We start from the raw sequence: 10,483 nt of genomic DNA, 5'->3' as shown, positions 1-10,483 counted from the left end.
CGATTTCAAATGATTTAATGTAATTGTTTGCCTGACTGGCCATCGTAATTGGGCTCTTTGAAGATCCAAAAATCCACGGTTTTATTAAATTTCTGATCGGATTGGCAAAAACTTCAGAATTTGTATTGACCGCCATTCAAATGACTGGGTTGTTTTCCCCCCAAAAGTGGGCGGGGCCGTAATCTTTGCCCGGAAGTGACGTAGGTGTTAATCTCATCCAGCGCATGGCGCTGATCTCATACTCTCAATAATTTCAACAAATATTTATATATATTTGTATATATTTTCAAAATCATTTTTCATGACTGTTGGATGTTGTAAAGAAAATGACTTAGTTACATCGTTTTTTTCTCCTTGGTGACCGATAGGGGTCCCCATACCAGAAGTGGAGGTTTATTTCACAAACAAACATGGCGGACGGAAAACGCGCGCAGAAGTTTAGCAACAGATTACAGATTACAACGCTCCTGACATCGATATTGCAGAATTTCTGCGACTTCACTAAAACAAATTGCACAGTGTGTGCACATTTTATCTCTGAACACCTGCTGAGGTACACCTCGTGTTGCACCTGTAAATTAAGCAACTACTCCCTTTATAGTTAGCGAGCTACCATTAATGCTTTGACCGGAAAGTAAGAGATAATACGTCGGGATGAAGCCTTCATAACGTCCATTGCATTTGCATGGATTTGAGACGAGACTTTAAGAGGCAAGCTGCAACTGTTTGTGAAACTGCGCTTGCTAAATTACCGGATGGATGGACAAGCTGCTGGACAGCGAGGTATGTTACCTGAACAGTTAATTTGTCCATAAATAACACCTTCAGAAAATGTAAAGTGTCTCCTTGTGTCATTTTACGTTAATTAGATGATAATGTTCACCTAGCTGTTAAATGTTAATATAGTCTAATAAAAATCCCTAGCAAAACCTCTGTCATCAGAAATACATATAGGCTTTTACATAATCTGTGGTCTTATTGAACTGTCCTGCATACAGCTCTCTTAATATTTAGTATTGCTATAGATTGGGTAAAGTTATTGGAAGCATCTCCCAAGTAATACAATATGAAACTAAAGACTAAGGTTGGACATAAGATACTACTATGCCATACTGTATATTGAGTAAGTAGGCTACTTTAAATAGCATATATATCATACTATTATTGGAACTGTACTAATGTTACTGTTAGTGCTTCTATTACTCTCACTACGGATGTGTACACAAGTCAAGAAAACATTTAACAATATAGTAGTAGTGACTAGTCATGATTTTATAATAGTAGCTGTTATTATAAAAAATGTTCATCCAGAATGTTTTACAAGAACATCATACTGAATGTATGTTTGTAACATCTTAGTTAATAGTGAGCTTGAATAAAGACTTGGAAATTGAAAAAAAGGTAGCCATATTGCCTTGGGATGGCTCACTGCACTGGTTTGAAACGTACCTTTGCTTGTATTTTAAATTCACAGTTGACAGTTTGTGGTTTGTGTTGTTATCGTTGATGTTTTGTTGCACCTGCCAATCAGGAAATAATGCAGACAACGCAGTGACCTTTTTGTTGATTTCTGATGTGGTTTTAGCAAAAGCAGCGCATGTGACTCTTTTTATAAGAATTTAACACCCTGCCAGTCATTGGACAGGAAGTCTCACCTCATCTGTGATGTTACCTTAGGGCTCCAGGTTGTGTGAGGTTGTATCCTCCACTATTTGTGTTTGAAAACTACACCAACATTTACTACAACTTTCTCCTCAAAGTTAAAAATAAAACAAAAACAACATGCATGTCTTAGTTTGTATTGTGTGATGTCATTCATGTTTTGCAGCCATGTATAGAGTGACAATCCTGTCATGTGCTCAGCTTTTTCTTTTACCACACCAGTTTATTTAAAATAGTGAATTAAAGTGGCAGGTCCAATGTCTGTTATCTTGTCATCCGTGCTGCCCTGAGAAGCATTTGACAGGCTCTCTGACTCCTAGTCACACGGGTTTTATGGCGTTTCAAGCCTCTCGTTGAAATGATTTATGTGGCTGGCACAGATGTTGCTCAGATCCTGATTTTTCATTCAATTACTGAATCTATCTTGCTGTTTTAATTATGGCTATGAAAAGTCCCATATCCCTCCTCTTCAGCTGCACTCCTCAGCCCGTATTAAGGCCCTGAGATAATGTGGCCATCCATGCTGCTGTCAGGTACTCCTTCCTCCTCCCTTTATTCTTTCAGTTGGTTGTTGTGTCTGTAGGAGCTATATTTGAGAGGTTGCACTGATACTTAAAAAATAGATTCTGGGTTACACATGCAATGCCACAATGTGATATAGTAACACACTGCCTTTCAGACAGAGCTCTGTGCTTTCCATGTTGTGTGTCGAATGTTTTTGGAATGTTTTAATGCCACATGAATTCAATTATGACTTTAATTTACTTAAGTGAGGAAAACAGGAATGTTCACTTAACTGTTGTGAGGCTTTTCCCAAGGAATAAACAATGACAGTTTTATTTATTTCTGGTATTTGTCTAGCTACTTTGATGTTTATTAAACTTGCAAGTCAAACATTTTGAAAGTTAACTAAAATGGTGACAAAGCTGATTGCGAGTGCAGTTAACAATTCAGCTTTAAATTGATGTGAATTACTAAATAACGTTTAGCTAATGTTACAAACTGTTTGTGTGTTGATTGTCTATTGTACAGTACATGAACATTTAAAATTCTTAAATATTTGTTCAGTTATTGAAATACTCTGTTTGTATTCAGTAGATCTTATAATAGGATCCACTTTCCTTTCAAGAATCATTGAAGTATCAGTGTAGGGTTGTCTTTTCAAATCGGAAAACTGCAGGACTAGTTACTGTATATTGAACAATTATGCTAAGATAGTATAACATATTAAGTAATAATACAGTACCTTTCTCAATGTTTTTCCTCGAGTTTCACCCTGATTTATAACATCAAGCTTTATGCATATTGAATATGCAAACAGACAAAGCATTTTGAAGAATCCAGATTACTGCATCTAGTTTGTGGACGTTTGGGGATTTTTCAGCAAAATCATATTGCCAGTATTCATCTCTGATCTTTAAGTGTCACTCGGTTTGTTTTTAAATGAAGGGTGTCACTTTCTACAGAAAGGGGCTAATTTATTTAGATGCAAATCTCATTTATTTATTTTTCTAAAGTTCATAACACTGCACCCTGATTATCATTTTTGCTTTTGCTTCTTTGAAATGATATTCAAACATCCACAGAGCATTACTCTTGACAGTCAAATGCCAGCTTGTGTGGCATAACAAGATCCTAAGTTGACTCAAGTTAAGTTGATAAGATAAATAACAAGATACACATCCTCAGTTCTCGGAAGTGCACACCAGCAGCCGCGGTGGCGCTGCACTCGTCTGAAGCTCTCCTCGGTCCTCGGGGTATCAGCCTGGAGACACACTCTACCTGTTTTGTTTTTTTCTCTGAGGTTTTGTTTTTCCTACTTAAGTGGCTGAGTTCTTTTCCACGCTTCCAGCAGACCTCATGCATTTTTATTGCCATCTGGAGAATACCAACAGGTCTTAACAAGGGGCTTCTTGTTGTAAAAACTGCTTACCGTGGAGACGGACTCAACTCCACTCATTTGACTGGCTTTGACCTAGTGTTTGTTTGCTGTCACTCTGTGCATGTGAACATTTTTATTTTAAGGACATTAACAGAAAGAAGAGAGAAAGAGAGACTGTTCCTTTATGCATTAGTACATTTTGTTTGTGTATAAATAACAAGCAGGAATAATTATTGTCTCGTGCCTCCCCCCTCCCCTCCCCTCCCCTCCCTTTCCCAGGAGCACCAGAGTTTGATGGGCCGTCCCAGACGCCGGTTGACATTTTGTCCCCAGTCCGACCGGATGCCACATAAAAAAATTCACTCAGGCGAGAAGCCAGGAGGAATACCCGTCTCCCCCCACCCTCAGCGAGTGGCTCTCAGCGGGGAGTGCAAGGTGAGCAGAACTTGAGCTTGTCATGGCTGCACGCCTCTGAAAAACATAAGTAGATGCTAATGGCAAAATCGTGACAGAGCAGAGTCCCACCACCATATGGCTAATTGCCACAACAATATCTTCTGTGTTATTAATCACGTTTTCATAGTGTGCCATGATAATTGGAATAATTAGGAGGGGAACAGGCACTGGGATGCCTCTGCAACACACAACGCTTGGTTAAAAGGAAAATACAAACCCTGCAAAAATGTCTCACCTTCCCCTTCCTTGACCCCAATGTTTGGTCCTCCCTTCTGCCCCCAAGCATTCTCATTCACCTTCTTCCCCTTTCTTTTGCCTCATGCTTCGTCTTTTCTTCGTCTTTTCTTACTCTCTCGATCCCTCAGCCTTCTTTACCTCACTAATCGCTCTCCAGCTCCCCATCTCCCCATCTCCCCGTCTTGTTTACAGTTTTGCGGTGAAAAATTAAGTTTATAATTAATGAATACAGTGACGTGGGGACCTTGGCTGTGAGTAGTTCTGGGGCGTGGTGGGGGCATTTCAGGGAGCTGAATGAGGCCACATGCCCCACTGAGTCTGAACAATGAGTGTTTGGGGTTAACCCTTTGTGGGCTAGGCCGTTGCTTTGTCAGCAGTTTCTGTACAGTAGTGTTAGTTGTAACTTTGTGAACCAGTTTGCTGCTTTTTCTTTAAATGTAGATGAAGTATTGTAGATGTTTCTATAAACACAGGAGGTCAGTGAGTCATATCTAAGAGCTTTTTTTGGGTAGAAATGGGTCTGCAAATGTTACCTAATGAGCAAAACATTTAAGAAATGGTATTAATCAGATTGGTTCTGTAGTCAGAAATATCAGACCTTCAAGATGTAATGAGCCCTCCTCGAGCACTTCTTTATTACGTCCTGAGGGCTGTGATTTACCATTCAGCAATCCTCTCTGCGGTTTGGCCGATAAATCTCCCTGTTTATCCAGGAGCAACCTTAACGGCTCAGCGAAAAACCCAGGCATTTTGAAAAACTAACTTTATTGATTCCGACAGCGAGTCAATCAATAGGACATCTGTAGCATTAGAGGGCTATTTCAGATGTCTGGGATCCCTCTGCCAAAACAGTCAATGAGAGTGATCCAACTTTTCTGGGCAAGTCCTAATGACGATGTCTTTCCTTGACCTCCATCTGAAAAATAATGAGCGGACAGCGAGGCTCAGAGATGGAGATCATCAGTGGGAGTAGGAAGGAGTAATCATAGATGGGCAAAGGGAGTAAATAAGGTTTAAAGTATACTGCATGAGTGGTCATGGCAGTGATCTATGACAGGGAAAGTCCTTACTTCCATCTTTTGTTTAATAGAAATGCACTATTTCATATTAGTTTCACTTAATGGGAAGAACTGGATGCACCCTCTCAAGATTATAAGCACCACACTCCCCTATGGCTCTGGTCCCAAACAAGCTAAAACATGGTACAGCGTGCACTACATATTTTTTCACGGACATCAGTCGGATAACATTGATTAGAGGAATCAATAGTCACGGAGGCATGTGATTTGCATCCCAACCCCTTAGGGCTGTATGGGAAGCCCCAGTGTTCTCCAGTGTTAACAAATCCTGTGCATTAAAACTGCATTTCAAATAAAATTAGCACCCTGTGTATGAGTGCAGTCACTTAAAAACGCCTTGATAACAAAGGGGATTCTGGGGGATATATTGATAGTTTACTATCTACTTGTGAATTCCTTTTAAAGAAGTGTGTTGAAAATATTTTTGGGAAAGTTAGCCGAGGCTTACAGAATCGCTCATTGTATATTAACATTTCAATGTTTTCTCTAATCACTCCGAGGGTCTCCATAATGACTAGACTTTCCATTTAAGCAATTAGCCTCTCTAGGGCACCCTGTTAACACCATTCACACCTCCCTCAGTATCGCTTATCAACACTTTAGATGACACTGCCAAAGACCAAGCTATTTTTTCACTCCCCACTTCCCACTCATTCAGTTCTCTTTTTCACAGTTCTTCCTCGTTCTAAATCACTCTTTCACTCTGTCATACATCAATGTAGCAAGAAGCAAACAAACGTATTCACATTCAGGCACAGATGCCCTCACCTCAGCAGTCTCGGATGTGAACTTGTTTTTTTTGTCTCCAAGCTGAGCTGAAGCTAGCAGGCGAAATCGTGTTTTGGGGTTTTCCTGTCCATATTCCAAGCTTATCAATATCTATTATGGCATTGGCTTATAACATTTGATCTCCTCGTGATTGAAATATAAAACATCAACAGCTTCCCTGAGGCTACCAAAGGGTAACACTGATCATATGTGTCTTGGATGCGAACAAATGATCAATGTTCCCTTTTTTCAGATTTTTCTTCTTTCATCTCTTCAAAGATAATCATAACAGAATCACTGAAGTCTTCTGAACAATATAACAGTTCTATAGCTTTCTGTCATGGCTACCAGTTTAAATGATTTCCAAATCTAACAAGCCCTGATATGTAACAATGTTCCAGCGAAGGTAGGATAGAAGAAAAAAGCTTAATTAAAAAAAACATTTGTTAACTTTCCAAATGTTTTAAGTAAAGGGAAATGTATTCTGCACATTTGTTAGAGCTCAAGGATCCGCTCAATGTGAGTAACACCTATAAACATCACATGTGTTTTAAGGAAACTCCACAGCACACCTTTAAGCTGCAGAATATATTATCAGTTCACTTTAGCCTGTTATTAGCAGTGCGTGTTACTTCATTTTAAGATACTGTTTCTTGAGAGCTAAATACAACACAAGTTATTTTGCGGCTTAAACTAAACTTTCGGATATTATACTTCTGAATTTGATTTAGTTTCTCCACTTTCTTACCTGTTGAACTTTAGTTTTTTGTCTCTCATTCTGAGGTTCAGCAAACTCAGGTTATCTAAAACAACCTAATTATTTGAGCCTCTTCAGCATCTGCTTGCAAGAAACCTTTATAGCCTGACTGCAACTCCAATCTGTCACACAGACATCAAATACTCTGTGACGTTATCTGTTTATAGTTGTCTTACAGACGTGTGTGATATATGCTGAATAGGCGAGAAAGAATTATGGTTCTTGTATAGAATCAGGAGGAGGGGCCCAGGTCGCTCTTCTACCCCCCACGTTGTCATTTCAGACAGTTATGGACGTAGAAACGGCAAAAAGCATCTGCTCCTCTGACCATAAAGCCCTGAGCCGAGCCCTTAATTGTTCCTGTGTAGAGAGGGAATTATCTCCACCTAAGGGGGGAGGAGATGAGGAAGGAAGAGGAGGGGCATGAGGGGATGTGTGGATGGACAAAAATATGGCAGTATGGATGGCGAGGTGTGGGCAGATTTTGGCACCGCCACCTAAGGGAGTGGGCGGCAGGTTGAGAAGTCTTCCTCCTCACAGCTTCACCGAAAGCTGAAGACTTTAGACTGAAACTGGGTCATGACTAAAATCAGGGGGCTGTGGATGGATTTCACCGTTGTGTGTAGGCTGGCACTTTGCAGATTTATATTTTTATATTTTAAAACCTTACCTTATCCTTTATTCAGGATATTGCTATTCAGATTTAGATCAGCATCGTTAGTCTAGAATAGCTCTGTGTCTTGGCAATGGAAAATGCTATTTTTTTACGATTGGTTGTGAGGTTGTATATCAGGACACCTTAAACAAGTTTTCAGCTATTCAGATTTCAAAACAATGTGTGATTTATGTCAATCAAACAACCAAATAATTGACAGATAGTTTCAGTGCTAATCAGGATTCACTTTTCACCTGTCCCTGAAACGTTTAATATTACCACTAATACTCACCGATACAATACCTAATATATTAGAATTTCCACCAACTATTTTGTTACTACAACTATCACCACTGTTAAAGCTGTAGATAGCCTACTGCTGCTAGAGCTGCTGCTGTAACTACTTCTTCTTGTCAAGGCTGAAACAAGCCCTGTTTTCTTATCTTTAACAACTTGGCTCAAGCTCTTTCCATCAAAGGCCTCCTGAAGACGCCGAGACTGAGTGTCTGTGTGTTCCCTTCTCTCCCATGCCCTCTCTCTCTCTCTCATCTCTAGAGGTGAGCTCTAGGTTGCTCCCCATATTAGTTTGCTTTCCACTTAATGAGGCGGCGGAGCATGAAGGTCCAAGCACTCCTAAATGCCGCGTTCATTAAACCAATGGTGCTTAATGATGACGGCAAAGGCACCCGCAACCCGGCAGCTCCTACTGAGGGCGGCCATTAGCGTTAGAGCCAGCCAGCTGGGGGGAGACAGTCGCACGGGGGGGGGGCCGTCAGATGTCAACAACACTGTCACAAGGACGCGTAGCCCCCGGTAAATCACAGCAGCAGAGACAGTGTAAGATAGAAAAACTTCCATAAAGTTTGGCGATACAGTATAAGATCAGTGACAGTGAAGCACACACGAGGTTAACGTTGGTTACCTTAAACTTTACTGTACTCTGTCCAGCATTTCAACACAGCACAGGTCAGGTTTGAATGATTACCGTACTCATAAAGACAATTCCTTTGCAACAATATCCTTCTTTTTTCTAAAGTGTCATTGGTTTGTAGTTGTTTCATGTGTTCCAATGTTTCTTGATGGACATTTAAAAAGTAATGGCTCCACTTAGAATACATTATTTGAAGAGCAGCAATAAATGACAGTTAAGTTGCCAATTATTCTCTTAATTAATTTATTCATTCTTTAGTCTATAACATGTCAAACATTAGGGAGAAGTTAACAGAATTCATGTCAAAATGCACACATTTTCATTACTGAGATTCTAAGTAAATTCCTTTATTTTATACAGGACATATTTTAATAAATAAGTAAAGCCATACAAATTGAAGCTAAGTACTTTCACGTTTTTGTGATATTTTTAAATGTTGGTATTTTACCACATTTTCTCAGCTTTTGCTCTTTTACATGACCAATCAGTCTCCCTTATTGCGGCTGTTTCCTCTTTTCTCTTTTTCAGACAGAGATTTAGTGCTGAAGTGCTCCATCAAAGGTACTTCATGTGGTTTTTAACAAAAGCCTTCTGGAAAGGAGAAGTCCACTCTTCAGTCCAACGCTCTGCTCTGTCTTTTACTCAAAACTGTGTGTGGCTACTTCACTGCATAAATAAAGCAAGCATACACACACACACACACACACACACACACACACACACACACACACACACACACACACACACACACACACACACACACACACACACACACACACACACACACACACACACACACACACACACACACACACACACACACACCAATGAGTGCATGCGCTCATGTGAGCACACACACATACACAAACAAACTGCCTGTGATTTCCATGCAGCCCTCAGAGGACACACTAATGTATCCAAATATATTTACAACAGATGTTGCATTTTATTTTAAATGATAAAAACCCATTTCAGAAAATTTACTTCATAATGGGCAGAGCAAGACTTTTTCTTCTCTCTCTCTTCCTTTTTTGTCTTCTTCTGAGGCCTCTCTAATGTAAAGTGAGAGAAGTGCACCACCTAATGGTTGCAAATGTCTCCTCTGTCAAACTTTCATTTAGCAGAATACATTTTTAGGCGTATTCTAGAACTTCAACTGACATTTGGACCTTGTGATTCATCTACTGAAAATCCAGTCTGCAGTTCAAACCCAGCTCCTGACTCAGACTACTGCAATGACTGCATGCTTGTGCACCGAATGCTGTTGACTGACAGCTTACTCAAAATACAGAAAAAGGACTTGAGTAGTCGCCACTGTGCGGAAAAGTAAAAAATAAAAAGTTTCAACTCACATTTTTTATTCATTATTATTTACCCTGTTGTGAAAGTGGAAATTGTTCATCTTGCGTTCTCAGGGCTCATAGCCACATCCTCAGATGTCTTGAACAACAGCACCCAGATATATACAATTTGAAAAAACATGTAAAAAGTGGGAAAGCAGCAAATTCCTTAATAAACAAAAAACAAATTATTGATTATAATTACTCACCTCTTCAATCTGGCTTTTAATGTCTGATTGATTTTTGTTTTTATTATTTGACTTTTACTTTAACTATATATATTTATTTGTTGTTCTTTTATTTTCACTATATCTGTAAAGCGTCTTTGAGCACCTGTAAAAGCGCTAACAAAATAAATCTATTATTATTTTCAAAAGTTGTTGTAGAATTCATTTGTTGTGGATTGACTGATTGAATAAATGTTTAATCTACTACCAGCCCACTAACATGTTGCCTACTGTATGTTTCTCTCTGCAAATGCACATTTTATAAATTATGTTACCACAATAACCAGCCCTTACTATTTAAAAAAACCTTTAAAAGATACGTTAATATGAGCTCATGACTATTTCAATACCAAAAATGATGACATTCCAATTTTTTGGGATGAAAATATTATATTTTCGACAGTTAATGCATTTTCATTTAAATTGTTTCAAAGTTTTCCTTAATATTCCTTAACTTTGTGCAGATTTGACATGGAATATTGTGTATCC

At 39.2% G+C, this 10,483-nt stretch overlaps 1 long non-coding RNA gene across 1 annotated transcript; it reads left to right on the top strand.

The window, feature by feature from the left end:
• The first annotated feature begins 419 nt into the window (after positions 1-419).
• Positions 420-9,102, top strand: LOC307013769. Its single transcript, XR_013801056.1, has 3 exons — positions 420-783; positions 3,824-3,979; positions 8,956-9,102. It is a non-coding gene; the product is annotated as an uncharacterized lncRNA (long non-coding RNA).
• Positions 9,103-10,483: the final 1,381 nt, after the last annotated feature.

Source organism: Notothenia rossii (genome assembly GCF_949606895.1).
Source record: "Notothenia rossii genome assembly, chromosome: 7".
NCBI lineage: Eukaryota > Metazoa > Chordata > Actinopteri > Perciformes > Nototheniidae > Notothenia > Notothenia rossii.
The sequence above is the reverse complement of the archived record's forward strand: the minus strand, read 5'-3'. Positions and strand labels throughout refer to the sequence as shown.